Here is a 1,911-nt window from a genome sequence, read left to right as displayed (position 1 = left end):
CTCAGTGGGTCAGATGTTCTGGGTTGAGACCCTTCTTCAGACCCAAATAGATTCTTATTTTCCACACAATTTCCAATCTTACAATGGTTCACATTTTCTCATATTAAAACTCTTTTATCAAACGTATCCAAATTAAGCAGAGTTAATTAAAGCTTTTCTGTAATTATTGCTATCTTGATTGTTAACCATCTCTCCTCATGTTGTTCCATTGTTTTAATTACCAAGTCATTAATATAAGTTGTTAATAACAGTGGTCCCCACCAATCTGAATAAAGATTGAAGAAACAAGAATCCTGCAGATACTGGCTCACACAAAAAGACACAGAGTGCTGGAGTAACTCAGCAGGTCAGGCAGCATCTGTGGAGAACACGGATAGGTGACGTTTCACAGAGTGCTGGAGTAACTCAGCGGGTCAGGCAGCATCTGTGGAGAACATGGATAGGTGACGTTTCACAGAGTGCTGGAGTAACTCAGCGGGTCAGGCAGCATCTCTGGAGAACATGGATAGGTGACGTTTCACAGAGTGCTGGAGTAACTCAGCGGGTCAGGCAACCATTTTGGGTTGAGATCTTTCATCAGACTGAAGAAGGGTTCCGACCCAAGACGTCACCTATCTACCATATTCTCCAGAGATGCTGCCTGACCCGCTGAGTTACTCCAGCACTCTGTGTGTGTGTGTGTGTGTGTGTGTGTGTGTGTATGTGTGTGTGTGTGTGTGTGTGTGAGCGCATGCGTATGCATGCGTGTGCGTGCACATGTGTGTGTGTGTGTGTGTGTGTGTGTGTGTGCGTGCGTGCTTGCGTGCGAGCGTGGGTAATGTCCACCTACTTCCCCTACTGCCAACTTGCAACCAGTTCACTGGTCATTCTGCTTCTGGTCTCGTGACACAGCATCTTTCTCATCAACAAATGACACAATATCTCAATGAAGTGCTTCTGGAAATCCAGATATATTGCCATGCATTATATGTCCCATGTCTGCTCTTAATTATCTCGACATTGCATTTAACAAGGTTTACCTGATGTAATATTGATGAGGCAATGCGCAGTAGCTTGTATCCGACATGCAAAGGCATTACAGCCAGAATACTGCATCTATTATGTGTATTGCTGATATTGATTCCAATGCTTGTAACCTCAAGTTCCATTAACCGAGGGTTTCCCGACCTGCACTCCTCGCGATGCCAATTAATGTTGGGTGTGGATTTCAATCTAACACGGACCGATACTGAACTCTGGCCTTTGTTTGGAAACCTCCAGTAAAGTAACAATTGCCCGATGATATTCTAGTGAGCAAACGTAAAACTGATAACGGTCTGGCAAAGTGTGATCACCATCATTCACAGAATACAGAATGGATAATTGGAGAGGTGGCAGGCTGGAGCAATACTGAACATGACACAGATGCAGGGAGAATAGAGGGCATTCCACTGTTACTGGCAAGTCTCTGTTGCACATTTCTCATTCTGAAGTCACAGTCAGATTACACATTGAGAAAATGCACAAATGTTCCCCCCCCCACCCCCTCCCCCCGCTCCCCCAGGGAATTTTACCCATTAAAATCCATGGAAAGATGTGAGACATGTAAGTGGGGCCTTGTGTGTACTCCAGCTTGTGCTAAAAGATCGCAGAGTATTGCTGCACCTGACCCCCCCCTGAAACACCGAGTGTGTGTTTGACCTGGTGCTGATATCCACGCTTGCAACAGAAACATTCTATATCCCACACATTAATACATTACAAGTGGCCATGCATGTTCACATTGAAGAGCTGCCCAAATGTAAACACAAAAGACAAACGAGACGTGTACATTTATAATGTGAACGCAGCTCCGAATACTCACAAGCCTGATGAACAAGAAGCCTTCTGTGGTGCTGGGCTTGTCTGAGGTGATGTTTGTGCAAGTGTTTT

The sequence above is a fragment of the Rhinoraja longicauda genome, chromosome 28, assembly GCF_053455715.1.
Source record: "Rhinoraja longicauda isolate Sanriku21f chromosome 28, sRhiLon1.1, whole genome shotgun sequence".
Taxonomy (NCBI): domain Eukaryota; kingdom Metazoa; phylum Chordata; class Chondrichthyes; order Rajiformes; family Arhynchobatidae; genus Rhinoraja; species Rhinoraja longicauda.
This window is presented reverse-complemented; position numbering follows the sequence as displayed.